At 34.6% G+C, this 13972-nt stretch overlaps 1 protein-coding gene across 42 annotated transcripts in view; it reads right to left on the reverse strand.

Annotated features, from left to right (window-relative positions):
* Positions 1-13972, reverse strand: part of PTPRD (protein tyrosine phosphatase receptor type D) — a 2297676-nt gene that overhangs the window by 2144459 nt on the left and 139245 nt on the right. The window lies entirely within an intron of this gene.

Genomic DNA, 13972 nt, shown 5'->3' on the forward strand with positions numbered 1-13972 from the left:
GAAAGAACTATATTATTAACGTTTGATCGTATATTTTGCTGTCATGTTTATTGGCTAATGTACTTTCCTCAGTCTATGCACTGATCAGTTTGTAGTTATTATTTAAAACCATTCTATTGGCATTGCTGATACGAAAATGCTTGATTCAAACCCTTAAAAAGATATTGGTAATCGTGACTGCTGTCTTACAATTAAGTCCTACTCAATTGTTAGCTGTTTTTTTTTTCTTTGCATTTTTAAAGATCTTTGAGATCTTTTTTTTATTATGTTATGTTAATCACCATACATTACACCATTAGTTTTTGATGTAGCGTTCCATGATTCATTGTTTGCGTATAACACCCAGTGCTCCATGCAGAACGTACCCTCCTTAATACCCATCACCGGGCTAACCCATGCCCCACCCCCCTCCCCTCCAGAACCCTCAGTTTGTTTCTCAGAGTCCATAGTCTCTCAGGGTTCATCTCCCCCTCCGATTTGCCCCCCTTCATTCTTCCCTTCCTGTTATTATTTTTGGAGCACTTAACATTCTTTGATAAGAAAATAATGGTTATTTATTTAGATCTCCAAATTCTTTAAATTACTCTTAATACATTTAATTTACAAAAATCCATGAATACTCTGAGAGGTCGAAACCACTATTCTTGATACACTTACATTTAATTCACTAAAGGGTTTTTTAAGTGCCACTCAACACCACATGATAATTTTGAAATTTTATTCAAAAGTCAGAGCTTAGCCAGCATTGGTGGTATGGTGGTGAGCATAGCGGCCTTCCAAAAGTCAGAGCTTTTTCATGTTTTTAATCTACCACATTGAAAAGTTTTTAAAGGTATTTAAGTATATTTAATTTGTTATTTCTGATCAATTTGACCCACTGAAACACCTCAAGCAGCAAAATATTCATTAATTCAATAAATATTAACTTGAGACTCTGTTACAAACAAAACACTGTTAAAGGTGCTCTGGGGCCAAGGAAAAGAATAAATCATTGTTCTGCTTGATTAATTCCACCTGCTTATTTCAACAATTCACTAGAGAATTAGTTTATGAAGTGGCTGTAGACTGTGATTAACACATGTCATCCTTTTATTTTACATGATAAAGTCATTCCACTGCACTTAAGGCTTTTTCTTTTTTAATAGTGAAATGGATTTTAGTAGCATGGATGAAAGCCTTAACCAGACCTCCTGGGTTTGAATTTGGGCTCTTCCACTTCTCACTATGAGACCTTGAACATGTCTCCACCATAGTTCATTATCTGTAAACTGGTGATTAAAATAGTATTTACCTCAGCGAGCCTGGGTGGCTTAGTTGGTTAAGCGTCTGCCTTTGGCACAGGTCATGATCCTAGAGTCCTGGGATCCAGCCCCACGTCTGGCTCCCTGCTCAGTGGGGAGTCTGCTTCTTCCTTGCCCTCTGCCCCCCCCCACTCCTTCTCTCTCTGTCTCTCTCTCACTCACTCTCTCGAATAAATAAATTAAAAAATAACTTAATAAAAAATAGTATCTACCTCATAGTGTTGTTTAAAGGATTAAGTGACTCTGATACATTCATCACCTAGATCAATGTGTGGCACAAAGTAGATGCTATTAATGTTCCTATTATTTTTGTATTAAGGTCTGCAAAAGGTTTTCACTTTCTAAAGGATTTCTGTATATTTTCCAATTGGAAATTAGGCCCATTTTGATTACTTATTCTTAGTATCAATACTTTTTAAACTTATTTTAAGATTTAAGGATTGTCTTTCTAGACTGTTCTTAAATGATGAGAACATTCATCTGATCAAAATTAAACAAAACTGAACTTGACCCTAGTTATGTGTTGAATACTACAGGAATTTCACAGTATGAGTTCAAGGTATTATTTCATAGCTAATGCTTAATTATTTCTTCTCTGAGAATAAAGAGAAACAAAAAATAAAATCATACCCAATAGCAAAATAGGCCTTTGCCCATAAGCTCCTGAAGTAAAAATCTTTTATATCTCCTTTTATGTCCTTTTTCATTTACAATTTCTATTTCATTTCAGTGAGATTAGTATAAGAAGCTACTAGTTCAAGAGCATTTTCAAAGTCTTTTTGAAGTGCCCTTATTAATACACTATTATATTCAAAAAGGATAATGCATATAAAAAGCTCTGTAGTCAATACAGCATGTGATTTACATGTGATTTCTTCATTAATCAACAACTATTCATTGAATGTCCAATCTTTAAACCTTATAATATTTGGGTATCTTTATGTTTAACATAATGTATCTTTATGTTTATCTTTATGTTTAACACTTCAAGTATTATGCCTATAAAGTTCTATGCTATGAATTACTAATTACTTGAAGTTTTCATATATTAGAATTTGATAAGGGACAATACCTACTACAAAAATTATTATGTGAATTTTCTCTTTTCCTTAGAAAAATGTTTACCACAACCAAGAGATATTTAAACACTAAAAGATCATAAAAATTTTATAGGTTTAGTAACAAAGCTCTGTGCAAAGACTATATTTACAAAGCAGGAAGAGTAAAGTTCCCCCGAGAAGTAAGAAGAGGTATATTCAAAGAAATAGGAGGGCATGCTATCTAGGATAGCACTTTTTCACAGCAGTGAAGGGGTCGTGTTTCAAAAAATAAAGCAAAATAGAAGCCAAAGAGGAAGATTATTAAGAGTTCAATTAACCAAATGAAAAACAAAAAGGCCATTACTGAACTTCAAAAGAGCAGTCTTTTTATAGTACGGGGGAAAAATCCAAATTGGAAAAAAACAAAACAAAACAAAAAACACTGTAAGTCAGCAGTGAAGAAATAAAGTAAATATAACCTAATCTAGCAGGAATTCCCCAGTGAAGTCTATCCTCCTTTCAATTTCTAAATCTTCAAATGCTACCTTCTCCCTTGTTGTTCACACCTTTCCTGACTCAACTTGCATTGTTTCTACTTTTTTGCCTCAGATTCCCAAGGAAATAAGAAATCTGGAAGCCAAAATCAAAGTGGTTCAAGAAACTTCAATAAACATGTGTACATAGTTATTTAAACCAATTCCATGAGGTAAGCTTTTTCTAAGAAGGCTTGTTCTCAAAATATTACATATTGAGTATATCCATTGCCCATAGACATTGTTCATTGGAACTTGACAACAGTCACTTCTTTTGGTTTTCGATGTTCTGCTCTTAGTTTTGTTGTTGTTGTTGTTTTTTTTTGAGATGATTCTGAGTTCTTTTTTAAATTTTATTATGTTATGCTTTTAGTTTTTTAAGAAAGGTTATCCCCAAACAGTAGACTGGCATCCAAAGTTCTTTTGTGACAAAATTATGTATTTTCTGAAAACAAGCAAAAGGCAGAATTTTATCCAGGAGTCCTTAATGGCTAGGGGAAATCACCTTGTCATTTGAGTCTGTTCTTATAAAAAATTAACAAACTATACCTACCAAATATCCATTCCTCAGTATCATCTAATTAGCATCTAATTACCTGAATTTCTGTTTTGTTTTTTTTTTTTTTATTTCAGGCATTTAATCACAAAGGCCACATATTTCCCCACTTTCCTGAATATCTGCCACCTCTTCCCAATACCAGATATAACTGCCTTTTCTCTTCCTCACTCTTATCCTTAACGTGCTGATGGTTTTGGAGAAAATCACAGAGCTTTACAGTCTCACCATGAAAATACATATTCTCCAAGCTCCACAGGTCATAGAAACTCATCAAAATACATTTTTTTAAATCTGTAATTGATTTCCTATCCTTTATCATCACCAAAAAAGCTATACCAAGACAAATTATTCTCAATACCCATTTCCACCAACCCCACCACTGCTACTCACATTAGACTATATTTCCTGCTTTGCTGAAAAGATACAAACCATTACATGGAAAACTTGCTCTCCTCTACCTTAAATGTATTCCACAGTTTTTCTCTCCCATGGTTACTGTCTTGAAATATGTGTTCATCATGATGCTTTTTTTCATTTTTTGATCTCTAGCTTCATTCAGGATTTGCATCAGTTTGTTATTCTTTCCTTTGGATCTTTCTTCCATTTACTTGTCTCTGTGTACTCGAAGGATGCATGCATTTTTTTTTAAGATTTTATTTATTTATTTGAGAGAGAGAATGAGATAAAGAGAGATAGCATGGGTGGGGAGGGTCAGAGGGAGAAGCAGACTCCCTGCTGAGCAGGGAGCCCGATGCAGGACTCGATCCCGGGACTCCAGGATCATGACCTGAGCTGAAGGCAATCACTTAACCAACTGAGCCACCCAGGCGCCCCATGCATTTTTTTTTTTTTTTAATTCTAAGAATCTTACATTGATTTTCTTTTTTTTTCAAGCCCTCTGCTAAATGTACATATATATGTATTATATATATAATATAATGTATTATATATAATATAACGTATTATATATAATATCCATCTATGTATCTATCTGAAAACAGAGAGAGTTGCTGTGAGGATTAAATAAAATAAAACTAAACTCATTAAGAGATAAGAAAGTAAAGCTTGAGAAGTACACACAAATATTTTTAAAGTGATTTTTCCAGAGAGGAAAAGAGTGATCTGTATTTTTATCACCTTGTCATTGGTTTTCTGTCTCCCTATATTGTAAGAAATCTCACTCATACTAACCAATTATCTTCTTTTTTTTTAAAGATTTTATTTATTTATTTGACAGAGAGAGACACAGCGAGAGAGGGAACACAAGCAGGGGGAGTGGGAGAGGGAGAAGCAGGCTTCCCGCAGAGCAGGGAGCCCGATGCAGGGCTTGATCCTGGACGCTGGGATCATGACCTAAGCCAAAGGCAGATGCTTAATGACTGAGCCACCCAGGCGCCCCTAACCAATGATCTTCTTTTTTTTTCCTAAGAATTTATTTATTTATTTGACATAGAGAGACACAGCGAGAGAAGGAACACAAGCAGGGAAGTGGGAGAGGGAGAAGCAGGCTTCCCGTGGAGCAGGGAGCCCAATGTGGGGCTCGATACCAGGACCCTGGGACCATGACCCGAGCTGAAGGCAGACCCTTAATGACTGAGCCACCCAGGCACCCCTAACCAATGATCTTCTTTTATTTATTTATTTTTTTAAGAATCTTTTTTTTTAATTCATTTGAGACAGAGAGATACAGAGAGAGAGAGAGAGAGAGTAGGAGCAGTGGGGAGAGGCAGAGGGAGAGGGAGAAGCAGACTCCCCACTGAGCAGGGAGCCCATGCAGGGCTCGATCCCAGGACCTGGAGATCATGACCTGAGCCGAAGGCAGACGCTTAATGACTGAGCCACCCAGGCATCCCAACCAATGATCTTCTTGACAAAAATTGATGATCTAATTCTTTTCAGTCTCCCTTAGAACCTCTGTAGCATTGCTGACCATAGATTTCTTAAAAAATATCTCCTTATTGTCTGCAAATAGTGACAGTTTACCTTTTTCTTTACCTATATGGATGCCTGTCATTTATTTTTCTTCTCCAATTGCTGTGGCTATGACTTCCAGTACTATGTTGAATAAAAGTGGTGAGAGTGGACATCCTTGTCTTGTTCCTGACTTTAGAGGAAAAGCTCTCAGTTTTTCACCATTGAGAATCATGTTAGCTGCGGGTTTTTCATATATGGCTTTTATTATGTTGAGGTATGTTCCCTCTAACCCCATTTTGCTGAGAGTTTTTGATCATGAATCATCGTTGAATCTTGGCAAATGCTTTTTCCATATCTACTGAGATGATCATATGATTTCTATCCTTTGTTTTGTTGATGTGGTGTAAGATGTTGACTAATTTGTGAATACTGAATCATATTTGTATCCTGGGAATAATCGTTTTAATGTATTGTTGTATGCAGTTTGTTAATATTTTGTGAGGGATTTTTGCATCTGTGATCATCAGGATATTGGTCTATAGTTTTCTTTTTTTTGTAGTCTGTTTCTCTGGTTTTGGTATCAGGGTAATGCTGGCCTCATAGAATGTATTTGGAAGTCTTTTCTTCCTCTTCTATGTTTTGGAATAGTTTGAGGAGAATAATTTGAGGAGGAAAGGTCTTCTTTAAATATTTGGTACAAGTTATTTGTGGATCCCTTGAAAAGATGTATGCACCCTTATGTTTATTGCCCCATTATTTACGAGAGCAAAGACATGGAAGCAACCTAAGGGTCTATCAATGGATGGATGGATAAGGAAAATTTAACACACACACACATACACACACAATGGAATGTTACACAGCTATAAATGGGGATGAGATTGCGCCATTTGAGACAACATGGATGAAACATGTTGAGAAAACATGGAAGGAATTATGCTAAGTGAAATAAGTCAGCCTGAGAATGACAAATGCCATATGATTCCACTCATAAATGGAATCTAAAAAAATATGAATAACAAACAAAAAGCAGAAACAGAACCATACATATAGGGAATAAACTGATGGCTGCAAGAGGGCTTGGGTAAAATGGGTGAAAGGGAGAGGGAGATACAGGCCTCTAGTTACGGAGTAAGTCATGAGAATCAAGGAATATAGTCAATGATATTGTAATAGCAATGTAATGAGACAGATGGAAGCGATACTTGTGGTGAACATAGCATAATGCATAAACTTTTCAAATCACTAAGTTGTATACCTGAAGCTAATGTAACATTGTATATCAACCATACTTAAGTAATAATAATAATTTTAAAAATCTCTCCTTCTTTAGCTTAGGCAAAGTAACTCTTATGTTTCTTCTATATCTCAGTTATACTAAGTCTTTCTCCTTCTTTTGAATCTTAAAGCCTTTCTATCTAAGTTCAGTATTTAGTTCTATTTCTTTACTGTACTCCTCTTGGAAATTTTATGCCTCCAATTGTCATCTTATGCAAAAACATCTATCTCTGCATTTCTTTTCTTGGTCTCTCCTTTAAAAGTTCATACCTGCATGTTAAAAGATCTTTTGGACAATTTCACACAGATGCCCCAGCCACACTTCACATTCAGCAACAATTTAACCCTGTAATTACTTAGGCTTTGACCTCACTCTGTAGTTCTTCATTCCTGTTGTGCTTTGTTGGTACACACTATCTCCTCCTACCCCCCGCCCCCCGCTTCTTTTCCCTCCACTACCATTTAACACACAATTGGGATAGATATTCATGGGAAGCATTCATCTTTAGTTGAGGGCCAATAAAACTTCTGTCACTAATTTGCTCAACTTTGATGTGGCATAAATTCTTCTTCAGCATTCATTTATAAGAAAAAAAAAACGGGTGCCTGGGTGGCTCAGTCATTAAGCGTCTGCCTTCGGCTCAGGTCATGATCTCAGGGTCTTGGGATCGAGCCCCACATCGGGCTCCCTGCTTGATGGGAAGCCTGATTGTCCCTCTCCCACTCCCCCTGCTTGTGTTCCCTCTCTCACTATGTCTCTCTCTTCAAATAAATAAATAAAATCTTTAAAAAAGAAAAAACCTATTACGTCCAACAAATATGATTACTTGAAGTAGATTTTAAGAAATATATGACTGGGGCACCTGGGTAGCTCAGTTGGTTAAATGGCAGACTCTTGATTTCAGCTCAGAGTCCTGGGATCAAGCCCTATGTTGAACTCTGTGCTCAATGGGGAGTCTGTTTCAGGATTCTCTCTCCCTCTGCCCATCCCCCCTGTTCACTCTCTTGCTCTCCCTAAAATAAATAAATAAATAAATAAATATTTTTAAAAAAGAAATATATGGCCAATTGTGTTTCCTTTTTTGCTTGTACTGCTAATAAATCACAGAAAAAGATTTAATGCAGAGTTATAAAAAACATATTAGACTTTTGTTTCTAAACTCTGATCCCGTTTTCTTTGAGTGCTCTTATTATGTAGCTTTGTTTATTATAAGCCACCTAAAAATTGTTTATGCCTCAGGCTCACTAGAACCATGTGGAAGGAAATCTTGTGGTCTTTGTCTATTAAGTAAAGATGAAATGCACAGATAGATTGGATACATTAAATAAACTACTTGAGACTGTGTCTCCATTCATAAAACTTGATAAGGCTAAGCAATTTCTGCAGCCGGAGAAATGGGAACCTATAAAAATATAACAGAAAAATAGAACAAATTAAATGGGTGTAGTTTTAAAGAGCTGTTTTGAAACACCATTTCATAGCTACCATTGTTTAAAAACCTGATAATCATTTTTAAAGCTCCATTCACCAAGTGAATCAAACCCTCTGCATAATGTGTGCTGCACCCACCATACAATCACTGAGCATGATAGCTTTGGTTAGCACTACTAGACGTGGAAGCATCTCAATTCATTTGTATTTTTTTAAAGATCAAGGGAGAAATCTAATTCCAGGGACACATTAAATCCAGATATTCATACTATATCTTAAAAAACTATCAATTTTTTATTTTTTTCTCTTATTATTTGCTTGTTTTTATTAACAACTATGTATTATGGTGTAGTCATCAAGTAAACAGCACTTTTCTCTGGAAAAAGGACATAAATTCAGGCAGAACAGTAAGATGAGCTCAGACACACCAGATTTGTCCAGATTTAGAGATGCATCTCTTTCAGTTTGCCATCTTTTCTTACTACCCTTCTCTTGCCAGTAATGCAATGAAAACAAATTTATGGTCTTTCTGTTTTATCCTTCCTTAATTTTCTTCAAATAGCCTGCAGATGATACAGAATATAACTCATTTCAGTCTCTAGGACTCTCCTTGTTAGGAAGTTCATTGCATATATATAGGCTGATCCCAACTTATGAACTAGTAGTAGTCCAAACACTCATTTTTTAAATTAGTAGCTAGGAATAGGAAACACATTTTCTCTTCAGAATGCCTTTAAGCAGTATATCAGTCTCAGACTAACTTATAAAAGCCAAAGAAGCTTCAATTTATTGAAGATCTACTAAATGCCAAATTATATATTATGTATATTATATCTCATTGCTATCCTAATCACTTTTTTTTGTTTTTAATTGAGCTAATTCATACTCACATTAAGTACATAAAGTGCAAACACCTTAAATTCTCAGTTGGATACATTTGTATATGTGTATACATCTATGGAATGGCCACCTAGATTAAGACACTGAATATCTCCCTCTCTTCAGAAAGTTCCCTTTTGCCTCTTTTCAGTCCATACCCATCTCATTCCATGGAGGTACCATTATTTGGACTTTTATTACTATAGATTAGCTTTGCTTGCTCATGAACTTCATATCAATGATATTTTACATCATATAGTCTATCAAGACTGAGTTCTTTCTGAAAGATCTTTCAATGTTCCCACATGCATTAGTAGAATAGCATTCCATTTTAGGAATATGCCACATTTTATTGCTTCTCTTATTGATTTTATCTATAGCTAAAATGGCAATGAACACTTAATACTCTAGGAGTGCAATTGCAAAATCCTGTTGCTGGCATACATTTACTCTTAGTAGAAACTGCCCAAGAGTTTTCCAAAATGTTTGTGGCAATTTTCATTTCCATTGAAAAATACATGAGTGTTTAATTTCTCTATATTTTTGCCAAAAACTTCACATGGTCAGTAAATTGCCCTGCAATTGAGTGTGTTACTGTGATATTTCTCTGTAGTTTATATTTGTATTTCTCTGTTGAAGAACTGATGTTAAAAATAGTTTTATTTGAATAGTGGCCATTTGGGTAATTCCCCTTTTAAATATATTTGTAGGATTACTTTATATAACCTGGAAATGAGTCTTATCTATCCCCATGGCTTTTGAGAAAGAGAATACTAACTCCACTTTAATAATGGTGTAAATGAGGTCCTGAGAGGTAAAACGATTCCCTAACATCATACATCTAGTAAGTGGCAGAGGAGGCACGAGGTTCTTTCTTCCTCACTCAGTAGCCTGTGCTCTTCAGAGCATCCTAAACCGTGGAGCACAGAATATAAGATATAACCAGAATACGTGACAAACCATCCAGGGAAAAAAGACCTCAAAAACATTTCTCTCTAGGATAAGAGGATGATGTCCTTATTTCTTCCAGTCTCCCTTCCCAAACAGTGGAAATAAGATATCATTAATAGCTCAGTGAGGTAGGGACAAGGTGTCTGGGAAAAAAGAAAATTAGTATAAGTAAAATATAATGTATCTCAAAAATTGTATCACAAGGAAGACTTGTTATAGGACATATTTTTTGCTGTGTACAGAAAAGTAGTATAATGTTGTAAAATGGATGATAAAAATTTAAAATGACTTTAGTCTATTAAAGCCTCTATAGATTCCCCTTAAATTCATGCAATCCAGCATTTCTAAAGTTATTTGGCAAAAGAATATTTTTTCAAGGAATACCTATGAAGAATTTGTGAAAATTAGTTTGCCATGGAAATAGCCTCCCTTTTTCCTTTTGATCATTCATTTGCCTTCTTTCCAGACACACAGTGGAAACCTATGGGATATAAATAAATTCATACTCATTAGCATACACACAGAAACACACAGCGTATATTGAAATAAATAAACTTTAAAACAAAAATCCAGATTCTTGTAAGCATTGATACAAAATACCATCCCAATGAAAAAGGGAAATTAATAGTAACAGCAATACATACCTCAGATACTAGCACAGAAAAGGCAATCATTTAAAATTCATGCTATGGAGATAGTTACTGGAATGACCAATTATGTTATGATCTTAGAAACAGAAAGGTAAAAGTGCCACCCGACCCTGCTCCCTCAATGCAAAAAATACTGCCACTAATTCAACCAATGTCCAAATGTCTGAACAGCAGAAGCTTGGAAATTTCATAGGCTCGGGGAAGTGGATTCTCATCCATCCCTGTGGTCAGTACACAAGGCAGGTTGGACTGGCCCCTTAGTTATACAACAATAGGCTTACCCATTATCACTTAATTTTAAACCCAGATAGTTCACTCTTTTAGTAATCGAATGAACTGGTTTATTAGAAAGAACTATTAGCAACTCCATATTAATAAAGTAGTATATTTCAGCTATGAAAAAGGCCACAAGGACAATATAAACTTTGCAATTTCTAAATACCTTTTCTAAAAGAATGCACAGAAATGCTTCATGGATTTCTGTTTAGTAATGTCCTTTGTAGCATTACTCATTATACACACACATTCACATGCATACACACACACACACACACACACACATACACATACATTTATACATGCATACAGACAATAGTACATAAAAGGGCTTAATATTAACAGAGCACTTCAAATGAATACAAAAAATTTTAGGGCCACAGAAATTATTAAAATAGGTTGGATCAATAAAATCAACAAGATCTAGGAACTCTATATAAATTGTATGTATATTCTCAATGGCGACACCCAACTGAATAGTAGTCATAACCTTTTGATATTGTTATCATATATGATATGTTTCTCTTGCTTTTCTAAAATTTCTACATTCTTTATGAAATTGTAAGTTATGTCTGTGACATAATGTTGACTCAAAAATAGATAAAGAACTCTAACATTATTATAAATATAGATATAATTATGGGTATATGTCATGACATGATTACATGTTTATATATTCCAGAATATGGAATAATAACAAATAGTTTTGAATGTTGGTTTAACAGGTTTTTGTTGTTATAATTTAAAAATGCATTTACCTGAAAAGTCATTCAGACAACTGTATATTAGAATTTATGTTGGATAAAAATGTATTAGTAAGCCAGAAGGAAGCTGAAAATGCATATAAAATAAAAACCAATTTAATAGAGGCAAGAAGAATACAAGAGGAGATGACAAATATTGAAAACATAGAACATAGAAGAAGTAGAACTGAATTAATAACCAAGAGTAAGTTGTTTATTGTGACCCATCTTGTTTACACCTCTTTAGAAAAGGATTTGAGGTAGAAATATAAAATTAAAGAAAACTTTCCAGAACTTCATAAAAGCATTGAGATTGAAGTCACAATGACTTCAATAAAATTACCAAGGAAATAGTTTTAAATTTCAAGGAAAAGGAAAAGTTTTTTTCTATATCTCTAAAAGAACAAAAGCAAAAATCTTTCAAAGAAGGCAAAACATTATTGTTTCAGGCCTTTCTGCTGTGACAGTCAACATCAGAAGGTAATATAGAGGAATAACTTCAGAGTCTTACAAAAAAAGAGGTGTGATCCAAAAACTTTGCTTTACCACAGCAAGTTGTCATTCATATATGAAGATGAGAGACAGTTTCAGACATGTGAACTTTCATAAAATTTACCACAATTTTATTCTGCAGAGACTGAGAAAATAACAATAAATAAATGAAAGCCCTTCTGGGCACAGAAGTTGACTAGTATAAAAAACTGGGCAATAATGATTTACTAAAAAAAAAAAAAAATAAGCATTTTTTACACGAAGTAGATGTGCAACTATAAATATAGAAATAATTTTAACATTAGAAATGAAAAATGTTTCTGATCTTTATAACTGCTGTGAGGAGAGAAAAGCATGCAGAAAGACATGTACCTCCTACATCAAAAGGTGAAGAAAGAAGGAAAGAAAAACCATAATAGAGATGCATCATATTTCTTGTGAGCTAGTTATGATTCTAAATCCATATCTTATGAAATCAGAGATTAGCCTTATTAGTTGACTAAATATTAAAGATATAACAAAAAAACCCCAAAAAATTAATGGTATCATTTAACCCAGAAGTAAACGGATAATTCAATACATCAGTAGGCTAAACAATTAACACTGTTTATCAATCAAAATTCAATGAAAGAGAAAATAATATACATTATATGTTATAAAAAAAAGAAGATAGTAGGGAGGGAAAAATGAAGGGGTGGAAGTCGGAGGGGGAGACGAACCATGAGAGACGAGGGACTCTGAAAAACAAACTGAAGGTTCTAGAGGGGAGGGGAGTGGGAGGATGGGTTAGCCTGGTGATGGGTATTAAAGAGGGCATGTATTGAATGGAGCACTGGGTGTTATGCACAAACAATGAATCATGGAACACTACATCAAAAACTAATGATGTAGGGGTGCCTGGGTGGCTCAGTGCGTTAAGCGTCTGCCTTTGGCTCAGGTCATGATCCCAGGGTCCTGGGATCGAGCCCCGCATCAGGCTCCCAGCTCTGCGGGAAGCCTGCTTCTCCCTCTCCCACTCCCCCTGCTTGTGTTCCCTCTCTCACTGTGTCTCTCTCTGTCAAATAAATAAATAAAATCTTTAAAAAAAAAAAAAAAACTAATGATGTAATGTATGGTGATTAACATAACCATAAAAAGAGATGGATAATATAAAAATAAAAAAAATAATAATATACTCAATTTCAAAGTAGGCAAAAGAGACAGCAATCAAAAGGAAGAAACAACCCACTGATAATGAGGTTGTCCACATAGAAAATTTAAACAATTCTGATGCAAATAAGAATGTTCAGCAAGTCTTTTTTCCTATGCACAAGCAACAGAACTCTGGAAAATGTCTTAAAAGGTAGCATTCACAAAAGGAACGAAGCTATAAGGTATAAGGTAAGAAATTTAACAAAATAATTGGAGATATTTACAAACCATAAGGACACAAGAAGATGTACATAAATAAAGTAAATCATTTTTCTTGGAAGGAGGACCATTAAAGATGGCAAAGAACTAAACTACGGGTGTAGTGCCTTCCAAATGAAATCCCAGTGGAATTTTTATGAAACACAAAAAACTTATACTAAAGCTCAGGGAACAGTAAAGAGTTAAGAGAGCAATATAAGAATAAGAAAGTGTGAACTCAGCTGCGAGAGATCAAAATACATTATATAGTACTATGTAGCTATAGTAAATAAGATTATCATAGTAAATGGATTTCAATATCAAGTTAAAAACCCTCCTGTTCTTAAAATATGATACAATTTATGTAAAATATAAATGTACAAAATTATGTTTCAACATACACATATGTAAAAAAAGTATGAAAACCTTCCAGAAGATGATATACATCAACTTCCAGATAGTGGTGCCCTCTGGGAGAAAGAGAAGAGGAAAATAATGAAGAAGAACAGGGTCTTTGTTGTGGAGACTGCCCTGT

This window comes from Halichoerus grypus, chromosome 14, assembly GCF_964656455.1.
Source record: "Halichoerus grypus chromosome 14, mHalGry1.hap1.1, whole genome shotgun sequence".
Taxonomy (NCBI): Eukaryota; Metazoa; Chordata; class Mammalia; order Carnivora; family Phocidae; genus Halichoerus; species Halichoerus grypus.